Source organism: Equus przewalskii, chromosome 8 (genome assembly GCF_037783145.1).
Source record: "Equus przewalskii isolate Varuska chromosome 8, EquPr2, whole genome shotgun sequence".
Classification (NCBI taxonomy): domain Eukaryota; kingdom Metazoa; phylum Chordata; class Mammalia; order Perissodactyla; family Equidae; genus Equus; species Equus przewalskii.
The window spans coordinates 33,466,868-33,488,779 of record NC_091838.1 but is presented as its reverse complement, the minus strand read 5'-3'; positions in this window follow the sequence as shown (position 1 = coordinate 33,488,779).

The following is a 21,912-nucleotide window of genomic DNA, read 5'->3' as shown; positions in this document are numbered from 1 at the left end:
TGCTGTATGGTACATTTGAATGTTGCTAAGAGAGCAAATCCTAAAAGTTCTCATCACAAGGAAAAAAACACTTTTTTCTTGTTTTATATCTACATGAGGTGATGAATGCCAATGAAATTTATGGTGGTAATCATTTCACAATGTACGTAAGTCAAGTAGTTATACAGTGCTGTATGTCAGTAAAACTGAAAGGAAAAATAGTGATATAGTGCAATAAAAAAATAACTATTACAAAGCTATATTAATCAAAAGAGTATGGTAATGGCATAAAGACAAACACATAGCCTGATGGAACAGAATATAGAGAGCCCAGAATGGTCTTTGACAAGGGTGCTAAGGTTACAGAATGGATAATCTTTTCAATAAATGATGTGGGTAAAACTGGATATCCACATGCAAAGCAATGAAGTTGGACCCTAAATATATGCAGAAAATAACTCAAAATGTATTAAAGGCTGAGAGGTAAGGCTTGAAACTATAAAACTCCTAGAAAAAAATTTAAAATCTTTATGACATTAAATTTGGCAATAATTTCTTGGATATGACATAAAAGACACAGGAAAAAACAAAATAGAAAAATGGGATTATATAAAACTTAAAATTTCTGTGCAGCAAAGGAAATAATCAAGAGAGTAAAAAGGCAACCTATTGAATGGGAGAAAAATATTTGAAGCCATATACCTCAACCCATATAAAGTGGGTTAATATCTAGAATATATAGAGAACTCCTACAATCCTACAACAAATAAACAAATAACCCTATTAAAAATGGTTAAATTTTTGAATAGACATTTCTGTTGAATAGACATTTCTTCAAGGAATATATACACATAGTCAACAAGCTTACATAAATATGCTAAAAATCACTAATAATCAGGGTAATACAAGTCAAAACCACAATGAGATATCACTTGAAATATGTTAAGATGGCCACTAACAAAATAATAAAAAAGTCTTGGCTAGGATGTGATGAAAATGGAATCCTTGTGAACTGTTGATGGGAATGTAAAATGCTGCGTGCGTTTTCTGCTATTGAAAAAATATAAGGGTTCCTCAAGCAATTAAAAATAGAATTACTGTATGATCCAGCAATTCCACGTCTGGATATGTATCAAAAAAAATAGATTGGTTGTAGGGGACAAGTGACCATCCCTCCACCTTTGGAAAGGTACAGCTAACATAACCCCTCATGAAGAGTGATCATGATGGGTATTGGTTGTGTCAGTCAGGTGTGTCTGTGTCTTTAATATTTAAGATCTCCAAGAGATATTTTCACACCTATGTTCACTGCAACATTATTACAAACAGTCAGGATATGGAAACAACCTAAGTGTCCATCGATGGATGAATTGATAAGGAAAATGTGATATGTATATACAATGGAATATTGTGCAGCCTTAAAACCAAAAGAAATTCTATCATACGCTACAACATGGATGAATCTTGAGGACATTATGCTAAGTGAAATAAGCCAGTCACAAGGAGATAAATATTGCACGATCCTATTTATATGAAGTATCTAAAGTAATAAACTCTTAGAAATAGAAAGTAGAATGGAGGTGGCCTGGGGATGGAGGAGAGTGGCAAACAAGAGTTTTAGTTTTGCAAGATGAAAAAGTTCTAGAAATCCATTGGACAACAATGTGCATATATAGTTAACACTACTGTACTATACACTTAAAAAAGGTTTAGATGGTAGGTTTATGTTATGTGTTTTTCAACACAATATGAAAAAAGAAAACTACTCAATTATTTCAGTTTCACTTATATGTTCTTTTGGATTATTAAATATGACTCTTGACAGGTACATAGCATCATGCTTATAAAGTTACGCTTATTAAGTTACGCTTTGATAGAAGATGCTTATAAATTATGTGGTTTCTCTGATAAAGTCATGATAATGCATATTCTTGATACCTTCCTGAAATCACTCAGCTAAGGGACTAAATTTTTCTTTATGAATACCAAATACTTAAAATAACAGTAAAGGCAAGTGGTAACATTTTTTAACATTTACTTAGTGCCACTTAATAAAGTGCTTTATGTATATTTTTCCCATTTAGTCATTGGAGCAATATTTATTTCTCCAACAAGGTGAACCGTTCTAACTTCACATCAACACATAGAAAGTTCCTGCTCAGAGTAAAGCATGTGGCAGCAGGTCGTGATCCACATCACATGAAATTCTTTCTGCTTACAATGTCCTTCCAATCATAACACCACTAGAAGACTTCGTCTTACTTAAAAATCACTTTTTAAATTAAAATATATTTTATCCCTTTCAGCATAATTAATGTTGCACCCTCTGCATAACCATATATTGTTTTTATATCTTTGTTAGGACAAATCTCATTGTATGAGCCTGAGAGCTGCTTATGGGCAGGGGTGAGGTCCTATTTATCCGCAAATCTCTAACACATGAGCAATAGACAGTAGAACATAATATTACCATCATTAATGTTTTCATTATGGATGGATATATTGCATGAACAATGGTTCACATTTTGTAATGGGTTTAGATGAAGCAAGGCATAGCCATAAATGATGAAATAATAAAACACACAGTATTAAAGACACAGACACACGTAACTGATACAGCCAACGCCCATCATGATGACTCTTCATGAGGGATTATGCTAATTGTACCTTTCAAAAGGTGGAGGGATGGTCACTAGTCCCCCACAAACAAACCAATAGTTTTGATTTTATGTGTTTTTTCAAATTTTTCTATGTATTTGCATAATAAATGTCGAATATATATAAATGTGTGTATGCAAATATGTATGTTTAGAAATAGTCTCATGCTATAGGTACTGTTCTGTAACTTTTTGTTCCTATCAAAACATCCTGATGAACTAAACATATAGCCCATAGCCTGAACTATTTTTAATGGCTGCTGTGTCCACAGTATGCATAAACCTGCCTGTATGACGTCTCCTACTGATAAGCATTTGGTTTCTAGGCATCCTTTCTGGGGTTAAACATCAGCCCTGAGTTCCTCCTTTCCAACTTTATTTTTACGCTATTACCTTAGGCCCAGTGACACTTTTCTCTCTCCACATGTGCCTGGACATCTCTTTATTCCCATGCTTCAGCTCTCATCCTATGCTGGTGACTCCAGATTTGTCGTCAGTGGGACATCTCCTTGTTCTACCGTGGAATAGTTAAACCCCACTTCCTAGGCATGACCCTTAATGGCCCACAGACACTACCAGCAACATAAAGACCAGCTTCTAGTATCATCAGAGCAAAGTAGTAACAATAAAAATTTGTTGGAAAAAATAAAAGAGGAAAGGGGATATTAGTTGGCCAGAAAAGGAAGGTAAGAGATCTGGAGATGAAAATAAGAGGTTTCAATTAGAGGAAATCAGCATTAGTAAACGTGCTAGAAAGATATGCAATTGATATAGCTTGGAGATGGTGGATGATCATTTTTTCTAGCTTGCAGTATCAGTATAGAGGAATAGTATGATGTAAGGTTGGAGAAGTACAAATCATTTATTCCCAGATTTCTAACTACACACTGCCCATCCAAAGTACAATACTACCCAGCTATTTTCTATTTTATATCTAAGATGAATATGAATGCAGTTTATTATGTACTTTTGCTTGGGTGTGATCAGCACAGACTCGGGGCCATAGACACTCTTTGGCTTGTTGACCTTAAACACATAGGTAGGTAGTTATTTCTCCAGCAAAAATGGGTTTATTTAGGATCAGCAAAGAATTGCAATTTGAGGTCTGCAACCACGGTGAGCCACGTGCAAGCTCTGAGCAGCAAGTGAAGGAGAAACTCTTTTACAGACGGGAAGGAATAGTTGGGGGGACTATAGTAAACAAAGAGTCCACTGGAATAATTGAGAGTTCCAGGTGTAGTAGCTTTCATTGGCTGAGTTTTGACAGTTTCTTACGGGCTGAGAAGTGTTTTTGCTACCTGTTGGGCTCTGCTATCATTGTAGAATGTGAGAAAGCTCCCATTTCTGGCCTCCCAACTCCAATTTAACAAGGTTTCTGTTTATTAATTTTCACATTTTCCCTGTTTGATGGAGATCTTTTTCTAAAAGCATTGCTGATCAAGAGTCAGGTTTTTCTGGTTTCAGCAGCCTCTTGTCCCTTGATAGCAGCAAAGAATTTTCCTGGGCGTTGTGTCACATGTTGGAGAGATTTCAAAAGAATCAGGTTGAAGCGCCAAACGAGTACTCACAGACAAACTAGACCTTAACTGGAAAAGGACAAAGCCTTAAAATAGATTTTGAATAAAACCTGGAGAGCCTCAAACACAAAGCAGACAAAAGCTCAGATCCAGGAGAAAGACTTACCCTCTAACTCCAGGGTTGGCAAGTAAAACAGTGAGCTCAGTGGGCTCTTTTGCAGGTACTGCACCTGCTTGCTCACTAAACTCAAAGTCATCGGGGATCTTCTCTGGATCCCTGTACAAGCCACTAAAATATTGACTTTAAGCAAATAGGCAGCTGGTTATTTCTCCAACAAGAATGGGTTTATTTGGGATCAGCCAAGAACCGCCGTTTGAGGTGTGCAACCATGGTGAGTCACATGCAAGTCATGAGCAGCAGGAGGAGGAGAAACTCTTTTATAGAGGAAAAGAGTAAGCCGGAGGGCTATTATAAACAAAAAGTCCATTGGAAGAATTGAGAGTTTCATGTGGAGTGGCTTTAACTGGATAAGTTGTGACAGTCTGTCTTTAGCTGAGAAGTGTTTTTTCTACCTGTTGGGATCTGCTATCGCCATAGAATGTGAGAGCTCCACTTTTTGTCTTCCCAACCCCAATTTACTGAGGGTTCTGTTTATTAATTTTCACAGGTTCAAATCACGGTTATACAACTAATTGGCTATATGGTTTTGAGGAATTACTTATTGTGGCTGAACCTCAATTTCTTCAGCCATAAAAGAATGAAAAATACTCTCTTATAATGGTTACTGTGAAAATGAAATGAAATAAATTGTGTAAAACTTCTAGGACTATAGCATGTATTAGATACACAATAAATGTTATCTGTCCATGTTTCTTTTAAAACTTTGTAAACCTAGGAGGGATTATGGATAAACCTTTATTTAATCCCCTGAATTACCTTAGATCTGCACCTATAATATGATTCAGAAAAGCAGTACAGAAAATATTAACACACTGAGAAGTTCATTATAAAATTGTTGGTGAGGTCTTGCATCTGTTTGCTTAAGTCATGATTCTTGAAAATTTTTAGCAATTATTAAAAGAACAAGAGATCCATTTATTTGGATACCTGAGTGAAACATGAGTGGATATCAAAAGTGTGGTTAATAACAATCTAGCAGCATACAAAGTGAGATATTTTGTTTTCTCTCTCTCCTAAAGTTTCTGTGTAAGTCTAAGATACATTGCACTAGTTACATTGTGTTGTGACACTTATGATATTGAGTATAGTAAGTGTAAAGGTACAGCCAAAAATAGAGCAGAATGTAGTTGCTGAGCTCTATAATATTCGGGAATAAATGTTGTAGATTACGGTTATTTTTTATTTGTTTGTTTAACTGTTTATCCAAAATATTTTGCTCCAAACGTGTACTTATCCTTTCCTTCCTTTTTCTTTTTTATCAGATCATGTTCTGGTGCAACTCTATTAGGTAGACATCTTGTTATACTATCAGAAATGTTTTATAAGTGTTTTCTAAATATTTAAATCAAGTTAATATCTGGGGTAAAGAAAAGATAATTAGCAAAGAAATTAAGTAAATTCCATTTGATATTTGTGTTACATGTTAGAGAAACTAATGATTGTGGCTATTATCAAAGCCTGACTGTATTCACTAAACCAGGTTTGTATTAAGGAATGCAAGATGTTTGGATTCATACATCAGCCAGGGTTTAATTTTTTTCATTGAGATAACACTGATTTACAAAATTATATAAATGTCAGGTGTACATCACTATGTTTCAACTTCTGTATAGACTACATGTGTTCACCACCAAAAGTCTAGCTGTCATCTATCACCGTACAGATGTGCCCCTTCACCCCTTTTGCCCTCCCACCATTCACTTTTCCCTCTGGTAACCACAATCTGTTCTCTGTATCTGTGTGTTTGTTTATCTTCCACGTATAAGTGAAATCTAATGCTATTTGTCTTTCTCTGTCTGACTTATTTGGCCTAGTATAATATCCTCGAGGTCTATCCATGTTGTTGCAAATGGCAAGATTGTATCTTTTTATGGTTGAATGGTATTCCATTGCAGGTGTGTGTATGTGTGTGTATACCACATATTCTTTATCCATTCATCCAATGATGGGCACTTAGGTGGTTTCCAAGTCTTGGCTATTGCAAATAAGTCTTGGTTGTGGTGGGCATAGGTGTGCATATATCTATTCAAATCAGGGTTTTCATGTTCTTTGGATAAATACGCAGAAGTGGAATAGCTAGATCATATGGTAGTTCTATTTTTAATTTAAAAAACCCCGCCATACTGTTTCATATAGTGATTACACTAATTTACATTCCCATCAGCAATATATACAAGGGTTCCTTTTACTCCACATCCTCTCCAACCCTTGATATTACTTGTCTTTTAATCACAGCCTTTCTGATGGGCATGAGGTCATATCTCATTGTGGTTTTGATTTGCGTTTCCCTAATAATTAGTGATTTTGGACATCTTTTCATGTGCCTGTTGGCCATCCATATATATTCTTTGGAAAATATAGGCTTAGATCCTCTATCCATTTTTTAATTGAGTTGTTTGTTTATTTGCTGTTGAGTTGTATGGGTTCTTTATATATTTTAGATATTAACCCCTTATCAGATATACCAAATATCTTCTCTCATTCAGTAGGTTGTCTTTTCTTTTTGTTGATAGTTTTCCTTGCATTAATGAGCTTTTTAGTTTGACATAGTCCCATTTGTTTATTTTTCTTTTGTTTCCCTTGCCTGAGGAGATATAGTCGAAAACATACTGCTAAGACTGATATCAAAGAGTGTACTGCCTATGCTTTCTTCTAGGAGTTTTAAATTTTCAGGTCTTACATTCAAGTCGTTAATCCATTTCGAGTTCATTTTTGTGTATGGTGTAAGACAGTGGTCTACTTTTATTCTTTGGGATGCAGCTGTCCAGTTTTCCCAACACCGTTTATTAAAGAGATTTTCGTTTCTCCATTGTACATTCTTTGCTCCTTTATCAAACATTAACTGTCCATAGATGTGTGGGTTTATTTCTGGGCTACCAGTTATGTTACACTGATCTGACTGTCTGTTTTTGTGCCAGTACCATGCTTTTTTGATTACTATAAATTACTACTACTATATGTATTGTAGTATATTTTGAAATTAGGGAGTGTGATACCTCCAGCTTTGCTCTTCCTTCTCAGGTTTGTTTTGGGTATTTGAGGTCTTTTGCTGTTCCAAATAAATTTTAGGATTCTTTATTCTATTCTCATGAGAAATGTCATTGGGATTTTGATAGAAATTTCATTGAATTTGTAGAATATGTGTATTTTAGCTGTGTTAATTCTTCCATTTCATGAGTGCAGAATATCTTTCCATTTCTTTGTCTTCTTCAGTTTCTTTCAACAGTGCCTTATAATCTTATAATTTTCAGTGTATAGCTCAATCATTTCCTTGGTTAAATTTATTCCTAGATATTTTATCCATTTTGTTGAATTTGTAAATAGAATTGTATTCTTGATTTCTCTTTCTGTTTATTGTTAGTGTATAGAAACATTATTGATTTTTGTATGTTTATTTTGTCCCCTTTGAATTTACTGTATTTGTTTATTATTTATAATAGTTTTCTTTTGTGGATTCTTTAGGGTTTTCTACATATAAAATCATGTAATCTGCATATAGTGAGAGTTTTACTACTTTCTTCCCAGTTTGGATGCCTTCTTTTTTTTCTTTTACTTGCCTAATTGCTCTATCTAGAACTTCCAATACTATATTAAATCAGAGTGGTGGGAATGGGCATGGTTGTCTCATTCCTGTTTTTAGAGGTATAGTTTTCACTATTTCACCACTGAGTATGATGTTAGCTGTGGGTTTATCATAAATGGCCTTTAATATGTTGAGGTCCTTTCTTTCTGTACCCATTTTATTGAGAGCTTTTATCATAAATGGATAATGAATCTTGTCAAATGCTCTCACTGCATCTATTGAGATGATCATGAGATTTTTGTTTTTCATTTTGTTAAGATGGAATATCACGTTGATTCATTTGTAGATGTTGAATCATGCTTTTATCTCTGGAATAAATCCCACTTGATCATGGCGTATGATATTTTTAATATATTTTTGTATTCAATGTCCTATTATTTTGTTGAGGATTTTTGCATCCATGTTCATCAGTGATATTGGCCTGTAATTTTCCTTTTTTGTGTTGGCCTTGTCTGGTTTTAGTATCAGGGTAATGTTGGCCTTGTAAAATGAGTTAGGAAGAGTCCCTTCCTCTTCAATGTTTTGGAAGAGCTTGAGAAGGATAAGTATTAAATATTTGAATCTTTGGTAGAATTCATTGGAGAAGCTATCTGGTCCCAGACTTTTGTTTTCGGGAAGTTTTTGGTTACGCTTTCAATCTCTTTACTAGTGATTGGTCTATGCAGATTCTCTATTTCTTCTTGATTCAGTTTTTGGAGATTCTATGAGTCTAACAATTTTTCTGTTCTTCTAGGTCATCCACTTTTTGGGGTACAACATTCTTTTATAATCTTTTGTATTTCTGTGATATTCATTATAATTTCTCCTCTTCAATTTCTGATTTTATTTATTTGAGCCTTCCCTTTGTTTCCTAGTGAGTCTGTCTAAGGGTTTGTCAATTTTGCTTATCTTCTCAAAGAAATAGCTATTAGTTTCTACTACTAATTAGGACCACTTTTGATTCATCCCATATGAGTTGGTATGATGTATTTTCAGTTTCATTTGTCTCCAGATATTTTTTCATTTATCCCCTGATTTCTTCATTGATCCATTGGCTGTTCAGTAGCATTTCGTTTAGTCTCCTCATGCTTGTGACTTTCCCTGCTTTTTTCTTATAGTTGATTTCTAGTTTCATAGCATTATGGTTGGAAAAGATGCTTGATATGGTTTCAATCATCTTAAATGTATTGGGGCTTACTCTGTTTCCCAACATATGATCTATCTTTGAGAACGTTCTATGTGCACTTGAGAACAATGTGTATGCTGTTGTTTGGGGATGCAATGTTCTATATATAAGTCCATCTGATGAAATTTTTTGTTTAATTCCACTATTTCTTTGTTCACTTTCTGTCTGCATGCTCTATCCATTGATGTAAGTGTGGTGTTGAGTTCCCCTACTATTATTGGGTGGCTGTTAACTTCTCCCTTTGGGTCTGTTAATAGTTGCTTTATGTACTTTTGTGCTCCTGTTTAGGTGCATATATATTCATAAGTGTTATGTCCTCTGGGTGGAATGTCCCTTTTATCATTATATTCTGCCCCCTTTGTCTCTCATTGCCTTTTTTATCCTGAAGTCTACTTTGCTTGAAATAAGTATGGCAACTCCTGCTTTCTTGTGTTTGCTACTTACTTGGAGTACCATCTTCCACTCCTTCACTCTAAAGCTGTGTTTGTCTTTAGAGCTGAGATGGGTTTCCTGAGGGCAGCATATTGTTGGGTCTTTTTTTTAATCCATCCAGCCACTCTGTCTTTTGATTGGAGAATTCAATCCATTTACATTTACAGTTATTATTGATATTTGAGTGCTTAATGCTGCCTTTTTATTGCTCATTTTCTGGTTGTTCTGTATTTCTCTTTTTTCTTGTCCATGTATTTCCGACTCCCCTTTCAGTTTGGTGATTCCCTATGATGGTTTTTCTAGTTTTCCCTTTATTTATCATTTGTGTCTCTGTTCTGATTTTTTGTTTAGTGGTTATGATGAGGTTTGCATAAAGGATCTCATAGATGAGATCATCCAATTTCTGATAGTCTCTTATCTCTTTAGCCTAAGCTTGTTCCTCCCCCTCCTCTTCCCTGTCTAGTTATTATTGTCACAACTTATTCCACTTTGTCTTGTGAGTTTGTGATTAAAATGAAGTGCTTATAGTTATTTTTGATACTTCCCTTCCCTTTATCTTTAATGTTGTAATTAAGTGTTTGCTAACCTGTTCTGATAGAGAGATGCAATTATCTGATTTTGTCTATTTATCTCCTTGTTCAAAGCTTTGAAAAGATTTTCTTTTTCTTTTTTAGGTACAGGGGCCTTCATGAGCATTTCTTGTAGGGGTCTTGTGATGATGAATTCCCTCAGCTATTGTTTGTCTGGGAAAGTTTTTATTTCTCCATGATATCTGAAGGATAGTTTCACTGGATAGAGTATTCTTGACTGAATATTTTTGTCTTTCAGTATTTTGAATATATCATTCCACTCTCCTAGCCTGTAAGCTTCCTGCTGAGAAATCCACTGAAAGGGTAATAGGGGTTCCTTTGTAGCTTATTTTATTCTGCCTTGCTGCTCTTATATTTTTTCTTCGTCATTGACTTTTGTCAGTTTTGCTAACATACATCTTGGAGAAGGCCTTTTTACATTGATGCTATTATAAGTTCTATTGGATTCATTTACATGTAATTCCAGCTCATTCCTTAGGTTTGGGAAGTTCTCAGCTAGTATTTCTTTGAACAAGCTCTCTGCTCCTTTCTCCCTCCCTTCCCCCTCCGGAATGCCTATAATCCTTATGTTGCATTTCTTAATTGAGGGAGATATTTCTTGGGGGATTTTTTCATTTCCTTTTAGTCTTAGTTGTCTCTCCCAGCAACCTGAAGCATTTCTGTCTCTAAATTACTAATTCTGTCCTCCGTAATGTCAGCTATTGTTTTTAAGGATTCTAGATTTTTTTAATCTCATTCATTGTATTCTTCATCTCCAGCATTTCTGTTTCATTTTCATCTTTTTAGAGTTTCAGTATCTTCTGTGAAGAATTTCCTCTGAGCATTAATTTTGTTCGTGAGCTCATTGAACCGTCTTTCTGAGTTTTCTTGTAACTCATTGAGTTTCTTTATGATGACTATTTTGTATTCTCTGTCATTTAGAATGTAAATTTCTGTGACTTCAGGATTAGTTTCTGGACATTTGTCATTTTCCTTCTGGCCTGGAGTGTTCATGTATTTCTTCATGCTGCTTGATGGGGTGGAGCTTTGCCAGCGCATAGTGGTATTTTCTGGTCACAGATTCCACCTGCCATCACTGTAAGGTGCAGGATCTGTTTGCTGAGCCTGCTGCATCTGCTGGCCATTGTACTTGTCCATTTGAAGCTGTGCCAAGAGGGCCCATCCGCATTCACCCACTGGCCACTGCTACTTCACATATGCAGGCACAGGTGCTCTGGCAGGGATCCTCCATCTGGCTGACTGGCTGAGTTCTTGCACCAGGTGGGATTGGGTTAGAGGGAGTGCTTTCTTTCCTGCCCATGCTCATGCTCTGCACTCACTGGCAGTCCACCTGGGGTGCTCGGCTGAGTGGGAGTGCCCCCATGGAGATGGAGCCGCCTCAGTGTGGAGCTTTCCCAAAGGCTGGGAAGCAACTCCAAGAGTGAAAAAGTTCCTTTGGAGGGCTATCTTTTCCCCCATCACCTCTCAGAGTCACGTGCTGGTTGCTGAATGAGGTCCTGTGCTCTAGATTGCTGGCACTGGGGAGGGAGAACAGATTCACTTAGCTCCTTCCACTGCTTCCTGGGGATCTAGCACCCCCAACTTCAGATATATGGAGGCATACATCTCTCAGACATCTATTGTGTTGTGAGGATGTCCTCTGTTGGTTAGTGAATGTCCTCTTCATTGTATCTTAGGGGTAAAGACTATGGAAATAGCTCACTCCACAATGTTGCTGACATCACTCTCCACTCCATTGCCTTTGTTTGGTGAATTCTATCCACTTGCATTTAGGGTGATTATTGATATATGAGGACTTAATACTGCCATTTTATCCTTTGTTTTCTGGTTGCTCTCTATTTTTATTTTTTTTCTTGTGTTTCTGTCTGCCATTTCAGTTTTGTGGTTTTCTGTGATGTGTCTCTCAGTGTCCTCTTTTCTTACATTTTGTGACTCTGCTTTGAATTTTTGTTCTATGGTTACCATAGGTTAGTATAAAAGATCTCATAAATGAGATAATCCTTTTACTGCTGATAGTATGTTATCTTTATTTATCTATGCAGATTCTGTCTTTTTCCTCTTCCACTCCTAAGTTTTTGTTGTCACAAACTAGTCTTTTTTATGTTGTGAGTTTGTTAACAAATTGAAGTGGTTATAGTTATTTTTAATGCTTCCTTTCTCTTTAACCTTTATGTTATAATTGTTTGCTAAAATACTTTGATTTTGTTTTGTTCTGTTTATCATCTAGCTCCATGCTTTGTATACCTTTGCCTTTTCATTTCAGGTAGGAGAGCTCCTTTCAACATTTCTTGTAAGGCTAGTCTAGTGGCAATAAACTCCCTCAGATTTTGTTTGTCTGGGAGAGGCTTTATATCCCTTCATATCTGAAAGATAACATTGCTGGATAGAGTATTTTTGGCTGACAGTTCTTATCTCTTGATATTTTCAACATGTTATTCAACTTTTTCCTGGCCTATAAAGTTTCTGCTGAGAAATCTATTGATAGCCTAATGGGTAGATTGTAGATTATTCTTTTTTCTCCCTTGCTGCCCTTAATATTCTTTCTTTGTCATTGGCTTTTGATCGTTTTATTTTTAAGTGTCTTGGGGAAGGTTTTTCTTTTTGTAAAAAAATTTTATTGAGATTTGATAGTTTACAACCTTGCGAAATTTCAGTTGTACATAATTGTTTGTCATTAGTGTTGTAGGTGTACCATTTCACCCTTCGAGCCCACCACCAATACCCCTTTTCCCCTGTTAGCCACTAATCTGTTCTCTTTGTCTACATGTTTAAAATCCACATATAAATGGAGCCATACAGAGATTGTCTTCTCTATCTGGCTTATTTCACTTAACATAATACCATCAAGGTCCATCCATGTTGTTGTGAATGGGACAATTTTATCATTTTTTATGGCTGAGTAATATTCCATTGTGTGTGTGTGTGTGTATATATATATATATATATATACATACACACACACACCATATGTTCTTTATCCAATCATCAGTTGCTAGGCACTTAGGTTGCTTCCATGTCTTGGCTATTGTAAATAATGCTGCAATGAACATAGGGGTGCATGGGATTTTTGGAATTGCTGATTTCAAGTTCTTTGGATAGATACCCAGTAGTGGGATGGCTGGGACATATGGTATTTCTATTTTTAATTTTTTGAGAAATCTCCATACTGTTTTCCATAGTGGCTTCACCAGTTTGCATTCCCACCAGCAGTGTATGAGGGTTCCTTTTTCTCCGCAACCTCTTCAACATTTGTTAGTCTTTCTTTTCATTATTTTTGCCATTCTAACAGGTGTAAGGTGATATCATAGTGTAGTTTTGATTTGCATTTCCCTGATGATCAGTGATGATGAACATCTTTCCCTGTGTCTATTGACCATCTGTATATCTTCTTTGGAGAAATGTCTGTTCATGTCCCCTGCCCATTTTTTGATAAGTTTGTTTGAGTTTTTGTTGTTGAGTTGTGTGAGTTCTTTATATATTATGTTGATTAACCTTTTGACAGATATATGACTTACAAATATTTTTCCCAATTAGGGATTTTTTTTTTTGTTTCAATCCTGTTTTCCCTTGCCTTGAAGAAACTCTTTAGTCTGATGAAGTCCCATTTGTTTATTCTTTCTATTGTTTCCCTTGTCTGAGAAGACATGGTGTCCAAAAAGATCCTTTTAATACTAATGTCAAAGAGTGTATTGTCTATATTTTCTTCTAGAAGCCTTCTGGTTTCAGGTCTTACCTTTAGGTCTTTGATCCCTTTTGAGTTTGTTTTTGTGAATGGTGATAAAGAATGGTAAATTTTCATTTTTTTACATGTGGCTCTCCAGTTTTCCCAGCACCATTTGTTGAAGAGACTTTCTTTTCTCAATTGTATGCCCTCAGCTCCTTTGTCGAAGTTTAGCTGTCCACGGATGTGTGGTTTTATTTCTGGACTTTTAGTTCTGTTCCATTGATCTGTGCACCTGTTTTTGTACCAGTACCATGCTGTTTTGATTACTGTAGCTTTGTAGTATGTTTTGAAGTCAGGGATTGTGATGCCTCCAGCTTTGTTCTTTTTCCTGAGGATTGCTTTAGTAATTCGGGGTCTTTTGTTGCCCCATTTGAATTTTAGGATTCTTTGTTCTATTTCTGTAAAGAATGTCATTGGGATTCTGATTGACATTGCATTGAATCTGTAAATTGCTTTAGGTAGTATGGACATTTTAACTGTGATTATTCTTCCAATCCGTGTGCATGGAATATCTTTCCATCTCTGTATGTCATCATCAATTTCCCCCAGGAAAGTCTTGCAGTTTTTGTTGTATAGGTCTTTAACTTCCTTAGTTAAATTCACCCCAAGCTATTTTATTCTTCTTGTTGTGATTGTGAATGGTGTTGTGTTCTTGAGTTCTTTTTCTGTTAGTTTGTTGTTAGAGTATAGAAATGCTACTGATTTATGTATGTTGATTTTATACCCTTCAACTTTGCTATAGTTGTTGATTATTTCTAAAAGTTTTCCAATGGATTCTTTGGGGTTTTCTATATATAAGATCATGTCGTCTGCAAACAGCAAGAGTTTCACTCCCTATTTGGATTCCTTTTATTCCTTTTTCTAGTCTATTGCTCTGGCCAAAACCTCCAGTACTATGTTGAATAAGAGTGGTGATAGAGGGTATCCTTGTCTCATTCTTGTTCTCAGGGGGATGGCGCTGTGTTTTTGCCCGTTGAGTATGATGTTGGCTGCAGGTTTGTCATATATGGCCTTTATTTTGTTGAGGTAATTTCTTTCTATCCCCATTTTGTTAAGAGTTTTCATCATAAATTGCTGTTGGATCTTGTCAAATTCTTTCTCTGCATCTACGGACATGATCACGTGGTTTTTACTTCTCGATTTGTTGATGTGGTGTATCATGTTGATTGATTTGTGGATGTTGAACCATCCCTGTGTCGCTATTATGAATCCCATTAATTGTGATGTTTGATCCTTTTGATGCATTGCTGAATTTGGGTTGCAAAATTTTGTTGAGAATTTTTGTGTCTATGTTCATCAGTGATGTTGTCCTGTAGTTCTCCTTTTTTATGCTGTCCTTGTCTGGCTTTGATATTAAAGTGATGTTGGCCTCATAGAATGTGTTAGGAAGTGTTCCATCCTCCATAATCTTTTGGAATAGCTTGAAAGTATAGGCATTAAATGCTCTCTGAAAGTTTGGTAGAATTCCCTAGGAAAGCCGTCTGGTCCTGAGGTTTTATTCTTTAGGATGGTTTTGATTGCTGTTTCAATCTCTTTCCTTGTGATTGGTCTGTTCAGATTGTCTGTTTCTTCTTGGGTTAGCTTTGGGAGGTTGTAAGAGTCCAAGAATTTATCCATTTTCTCTAGATTATCCATTTTGTTGTCATATAGTTTTTTGTAGCATTCTCTTATAGTTCATTGTATTTCTGTGGAGTCTGTTGTTATTTCTCCTCTTTTATTTCTGATTTTGTTTAGTTGAGCTATCTCCCTTTTTTTTCTTTGTAAGTCTGGCTAGGCATTTGTCAATTTTATTTATCTTCTCAAAGAACCAGTTCTTTGCTTCATTGATCCTTTCTACTGCCTTTTTTGTTTCAATATCATTTATTTCTGCTCTGATTTTTATTATTTCTCTCCTTTTGCTGACTTTGTGCTTTGTTTGTTCATTTTCTAATTCAGTTAGGTGTAATTTTAGATTGCTTATTTGGGAATTTTGTTCTTTGTTAAGTGTGCCTGTATTGCGATGAATTTCCCTCTTAATATAGCTTTTGCTGTATCCCATATGAGTTGATATAGCATGTTATCATTTTAATTTATCTCCAGATTTTTCTTATTTCTTCTTTAATTTCGTCAATGATCTATTGCTTGTTCAACAGCATATTTTTTAGTTTTCACATCTTTGTTCTTTTCTCAGCTTTTTTCTTGTAATTAATTTCTAGCTTTATAGCATTAAGATCAGAGAAGATATTTGTTATTATTTCAATTTCTTTAAATTTATGAAGGCTTGCCTTGTTTCCCAACATGTGGTCTACCCTTGGGAATGTTCCGTGTGCACTTGAGAAGAATGTGTATTCTGCTGTTTTGGGATGGAGTGTTCTATATATGTCTATTAAGTCCAGCTGTTTTAGGTTTTCATTTAATTCCACTGGTTCCTTGTTGATTTTCTGTCTTGAAGTTCTGTGCATTAATGTGAGTGGGGTGTTGAGGTCCCCTACTATTATTGTGTTATTTTTGATATCTTCTTTTAGGTTTGTTAACAGTTGTTTTATGAACTTTGGTGCTCCTATGTTGGGTGCATAGATATTTATAAGCATTATTTCTTCTTCATGTAGTGGCCCTTTGATCATTATATATTACCCCTATTTGTCTCTCGTTATCTGCCTTATCTTTAAATCTACTTTGTCTAATATAAGTATTGAGACACTTGCTTTCTTTTGTTTGCCATTAGCTTGGAGTATCATCTTCCACCCCTTCACTCTGAGCCTCTATTTGTCATTGGAGCTGAGATTTGTTTCCTGGAGGCAACACACTGTTGGATCTTGTTCTTTAATCCATCTTGCCATTCTGTGTATTTTTATTGGGGAGTTCAATCCATTTACATTGAGGGCAATTATTGATCTATGAGGGCTTAATGCTGTAGTTATATCACTCATTTTCCGGCTTTCCTGCATTTCCTTTGTTTCTCATCTTGTGTGTTTTGGTCTACCCATTGACTTCTGCATTTTCTTATGCTGTGTTTCTTCTCTTCCATTGTGTCTTTCATCTTTAGTATTTCTGATTGATTCTTCTTTATAGTTTCAATCTCTTTTGTGAAGTAGCTCCTGAACTCATTGAATTGTTTCTCTATATTCTCTTTTACCTCATTGAGCTTTTTTGATGATAGCTATTCTGAATTCATTGTCATTTAGTTTACTTATTTGTGCATCACCAGGCCTGAATTCTGGGTGCTTGTCATTTTCTCTCTGGTCTGGAGATTTGATAACACGCCTGATGCTGGAACTACCAGTTTTTCCCCTTGTGATATGATTTGGCTGCATTTACAGCCTATTGCCACTGGATGGGGGTCTAGAGCCAAGTATTCTGAGCCCTCTGCCTTTAGCCAAGATGGCACAGCACAGCAGGTGTTGGGGGGGGGGGGCGCTTTCTCTTGCATGCAGGCCCTGGTTTCCCAATCAGCTGTTGCTATCTGGTCTCCTGGGGTCTTGGCTTGATGAGGTCACCCCAGGCGAAAGCTTTTGCCCCATTAGAGGGCTTCCCTCTAGGCTGCAATGGCACTAGGGAGTCCTGGGTTATCCTGTGGACATGCAACCCCTCCCCTACTCCTTCCCTCACAGAGCCTCCCACGGCAGCAATCCCAGTCTTCAGGCGAGGGAGCGAAGTTCTCTCTTATCCTATTCCAGTTCCTGTGAGGAGGATTCCAGCCCCTCAGCCCTCCGTTGTTTGGCTGCTGTGACTCTTCAAGGATTCTTGTGCTATTATGGTATATTCTGTTAGAATATGGTTGCTCCATTTTGTTGTATGTTAGAGGGGCGAGAGTCCCAGGCAAGCTCACTCCGCCATGATGCTGACACCACTCTTGGGGAAGGTTTTTCTATTGACAGTATTGTGTGTTCCATTAGCTTCATGTACAATCCAGTTCCTTCCCCAGGTTTACGAAGCTGTCAGCTATTATTTCTTTAAATAGGCTTTTTGCTTCCTTTTCTCTCCTCCTTTTGGGATACCTATTATCCTTATGTTGCTTTTCCTAATTGAGCTGGATATTTCTCATTGAATTTCATCATTCTTTTTAAGTCTTAGTTCTCTTTCCTCTTCTACCTGAATCATTTGTAGTTTTCTATTTTTGAACTCACTAATACTCTCTTCCATATGTTCTGCTCTATCTACAATGCTGTCTACTTTTTTCTTCATCTCATTTATTGAGCACTTCAGCTCCAGAATTTCCATTTTGTTGTTTTTTAAAGTTTTGATCTCTTTGGCAAACTACTCTTTCTGTTCATTTATTTTATTCCTGAGGTCATTGAGCTTTCTGTGTTTTCTTGTAGCTCACTGAGTTTCTTCATGACAGCTATTTTGAATTATCTGTCAGTTAGATAGCATTCTTCTGTGACTTCAAGTTTGTTTTCTAGAGATTCGTCATTTTCTTTTTATGATACTGTTACCATAACTTTTCATGTGCTTGATGATTTTCTCCTCTGCTGGTGCTTTTATAGTAGCAGACACCTTCCTTAGTTAAGTAAGACTTTGTTTACTTTCATTCTGAGCTGGCTCTGGTTGTATTTGAGAGCCATCACTTTCCACCCTCCACTTCCTCTGCTAGAGGTGTCTTTACTGCCCTCATTGTGCTGCTTGTACTTTGCTGTTTCCAGTGTCACTACAGTAGTGGGTGTCACCACTGGAGTCACTGGGATGGCAAGCACCTCTACTGCCTCCATGGTCACCTGAGTTGTGGGTTTCCACACTGCAGTTTGGGGTGCAGGAGGATGGGACAAGAGCCATGGTCATGGATGCCTTTGCCATGTCCAGGGTTGTTGGGTTAGCAGGTGATGCTGCTGTGGGTGGGGGAATGAGGTTGTGGGTGCCACTGAAGTTGGGAGCGACCAGGTAGCAAGCTCCACTGTCACTGCTACTGAGCTTTCTGCATCCTTGGGCACTGCTGTTGCCTGGGGGCTAGTGTCATGCATGTTGCTACTGCTTCTGAGGTTTCCAGGGGTACTGGTACCACCACTGCTAGGGGTGCTGTGTTCACAGGTGTCACTGCCACTGCTAGGCAGGCCAGAGTTGGAGGCATCACCACCACCACCTTGGGGGAAAAGTTGCCTGAGTCACTGGTACTGTCACAGTCCCTGGATCCTTTGGTCTGGGGCACTGCTGTGATCCCTAGAACCTCAGATCATGAGCACTTCTGCCACTGCTTGGGACACTGAGGTCTTGGATGCAGCCCCCGCTGCTGTGACTGCTGGTGTTGCAGGTGCTGCTACTAGTGGAGGGGCAGTGGGCTGGGTCACAGTTGTTGCCACAGTTCCTGGAGTCTCCAGTTGTGTCTGCCACTTTTGTTCCTTGGCCTTCCATTCACAAGGATTGCCCCAGTTCCTGGAGTCTCTGGTTGTGGATATCATCGTAGTTCCTGGAGCCTTCAGCTCAGGAGCTGCTGCTGCTTCTCTGCTGGTTCCCCCACCTCTACAAGGTCCAGGCCACTCACCTTTAGATGTATTAAGGTATAGATTTCTCAGGCATTCTGGTCTGCTATGCAGAGAATCCTTGTTGGTCTGTGAATGTCCTACTGGTTGTAACTTAGAAAAGAGAGACAAAGGGAACAACTCACTCCTCCATGATGCTGATGTCATGCCAGCCAATGCTTAATTTTTGAAACCAGGAAACTAACCAGGTTGACCCCTTCTGCAGGTGTCCAGCAACAGCATGAATGTCAAATAAAATAGAGGCTCAATGTAGGAATCTTTATTACCTTTCCTGGTGGGATGCTCCCATGGTGTTATAAAAATATATCATATACTATTTAAAATGCTCATTATCTCACTGATTATGTAGGAGTTAATGTATGTGACCTATTTATTTTACAGAGAAGACCAGAACTTATGGAAAGGTATTTGTAGGAGTGATACAAAAGTTTGGCAGTTTTTGCTAAATCATAGCAAGTGTTTTTTACTAGATGAGATTAGATAGGAAGACATTTAGTGCTTTCTCAAATTTACCATTGGCTGTTGATTAGCTCATCCAATTATGTATGAAATTTAGTACCACTCAGATATCTTATATATTAATTATGTTTTGCACTTCTGACAAATATTGAAAGTAGCACTGATAACAAGAATTTATTGATTTTGAAAGTTTATACACAAGTTTGGGATTGGGAGGCAAGATCCCTGACCTCTGCTTAAGCTTCTCTACTCACTTACTATGTGCTTTGGGTAGAATTTTGTCCCCCAAATAAGATATGTGCAAGTCCTAACTGATAGTACCTCAGAATGTGACCTTATTTGGAGATAGTGTCTTTACAGAGTTAATTAAGTTAAAATTAGGTCATTACAGTGGGCTTTAAACAAATATGCTGGCATCCTTCTAAAAAGGGGAAATTTTGACATAGAGACAGACACACACAGAAGGAAGAAGGCCATGTGACAATGGTGGACTTGAGCAATGCATCTATAAGCCAAAGAATACCAAACATTTCTGGCAAACAAGGAGAAACTAAGAAAAGGCAAAGGAGGATCCTTCCCCTACAGGTTTCAGAGAGAGAATGGCCCTGCTGACAACTTGATTTCAGACTTCTAGCCTCCAGAAGTGAGACAACAAATTCTCTTAAGTCACTCAGTTTTGATACTTTGTTGTGGCAGCCATAGAAAATTAATACATTTTGTGAACTTAACATTTTATGTCTGAGGTTTTTTTAATCTATGGAATAGAGATAAGATGATAATAGCTGTATTGATTATTTAAAAGAATTATTTGGGGACTCAAATGAGACTATAGGTGTCAAAGTGAGTGTGTAGGTCCCTGTGTGTATGTGTATTTTAAGCATAAGACAATAAATGTCAAAGTATATAGCATAGATATAGATAGGAAGGTATTTCAAATATAAGGGTTTGTGTATATGTGAATATATATGTATACATAATATATTTTAATATACAATTCTTGGGGAAATTTTTCTCGTGAATTTCTGGAATGCAGGGGCAGAATCTTTCTCATTTTTATATCATTATTGCACCTCATTTTTTTATCCTTATTGCCTTTTTATATCCTTATTTCACCTCGTTTGGATCTCTATTGCACTCAAGTGGAAATTGGGGTGGAAATTCAATGCATATTCTTTGAATTATACTCAAAGTATTAGATACCTATGAACAGGCAAATATTATAAAGTTAAATTTAGTCTCATAATTAATGATAAAAGTATAACAGATTTAGACCTATCGTCATGGAAGAGTATATATGAAGTTACCAAGTGTATGCCAACCCTTAAATAAGACAATTTTATATACATCAGGGTTGGAATTGCAGATTTCACAACACTTTGGATCTGAATTTGAAAATTGCTGTATGTCTTTTTATCATGTCACATCATGTGTCTCTTCATGGCACACTCCTGTTCTAGGAGTTCTTGTAGCACATAGAAATTTTAGGTAAGCTGTCTAGTGATGAATGAAATAGAAATTAATCTAGTGACTTATGAAATAGAAATTTGCTAAATTTTAGGTAAATTTGTCAAGGACCTCAACAAAATAAATTTCTTATCTTTAGCTATAGGGTTAGAAAAAAACCCAAATAAGTAGAATTGCATTTTTAAATGACCATTTATTTTATCATATGAGCTGCCCTCTTAGTTACTGAACATTTGGTGTTTTTAAAATTCTATGCAAGAATTAATTATTATGACTGTACCTGTTATTGTTTATTTTGGCTTTGGGTATATTCTTCACCAAGCTGGAATTTAAGAAGAAAATTGTTTATAAAATTATCTCAATAATAGCAATATACACTGTTTTTTATGGCAAGAAGATGCAAAAGGGTGTGGTGTAATTTTATTATGGATGTTTTATGTCTTTGTGCGAGATTTAATGAGATTAAAAACAGTGATCTTCAGCTCATAAACAAATGTTAATTTTTTAACACAGTCATAAAAAAACAATTTTCAGGCCATCATAATTAAAGTTGCCCTTAACTGTAGTAAGAAGTATAACAAGTAACATGTACATTTTATAACATGTTTAAGCATTTTATTCTTTTTGATTTTGTAGTTTTAATTCTTCTATGAATCAAAGTAAGTTTTAAAAAATGAAATAAATGTAAATAAAAGGAAAACAAAGTGT